The sequence below is a fragment of the Mustela nivalis genome, assembly GCF_964662115.1.
Source record: "Mustela nivalis genome assembly, contig: HAP1_SCAFFOLD_817, whole genome shotgun sequence".
Classification (NCBI taxonomy): domain Eukaryota; kingdom Metazoa; phylum Chordata; class Mammalia; order Carnivora; family Mustelidae; genus Mustela; species Mustela nivalis.
Window position 1 is genome coordinate 121,445 of NW_028135847.1, and position 1,128 is coordinate 122,572.

Here is a 1,128-nt window from a genome sequence, read left to right on the forward strand (position 1 = left end):
TGCCTTTGACCAGCCGAGGGTCTGAATGGCACAAGTTCTTGCCAACAAAGAATCTTATTGCCCAGAGATTTCAGATCAGCCTGCTTGGCAGACATCGACTCAATAGCACATTGTGTTTCTATTGGACAGGACACCACCAAACTACCAGGTGCAGACAGCCAGGAAACCATGATCAGAGACAATGCCAGAAAACATAGTGGGAAAATGGTGGGTTCTGACAGTGCATCCATGAGAGGCAGGGTTCGTGGAGATGACTCGATGGGGGCATAATAAATTTTGGGTTCTCGCACCAGGAGCATAAAGACTGAGTTACTGGCCAAAGACAGGACGGTGAGGACATTTCCTGCCTAACCTGCAAGCAAGAAGTTCCAACTGTGGAACACTGGGGGGACAGCCTTCCTCAGTCCAAGTTGCTTAGTCCCAGGGGAACAGACTCTCCCATAGAAGACTAGAAAAGCCCTGCCCACATGCTCTCTCATGACCACAACATTCTGCAGGCTTCATTCTGTTGTGTTGGTTGAATTTTTCTTTTCACAGGCACACCAGAGCCCACCAAGCTAATCCTCACCCTATTCAGCCTAGACTCCAAACACTCTGAACATCAGGCAGGAGAGCCTCTGCATATGACTGGCTTCAAAGACAGGGGACAGCAACAACACAACAGCAGATGGTATGCATGAAAAACCCACCTGAGACTCCCAAAAGGGCCAGCCCTTGGGCATTCCATGATCTCTTCTTTTAAAGATATTACGCTCAGGCTAAAAAAGAGAATGGGCTTTTCAAATACTGAGAAGAAGACAGAGACCTGTATGTAATGCAAAGATGGAAAAATCAATTGATGACGAGGTAAAAGAACAAGAAATGACCATGTCCAGGCAGTCAAGGGAAACCTTTGCATGTAACGTGCCTGATGGAGGATTGATAGCAGCAGCCAGAATACTCACTGTACATCAGAAAAAGCAGAAGTCATCAGGGAGTCTTGAACCACACAAATATAAAGTGATAAAAATAATATAAATAAAATTAAAAAAATAAAAAAGAGTCCTGGATGAAAAGATTGATAGCAGATTGAATTGAATGCAAATATGTAAAGATAATTAAAATACACTACTTTCCTTTTCTCCGTCT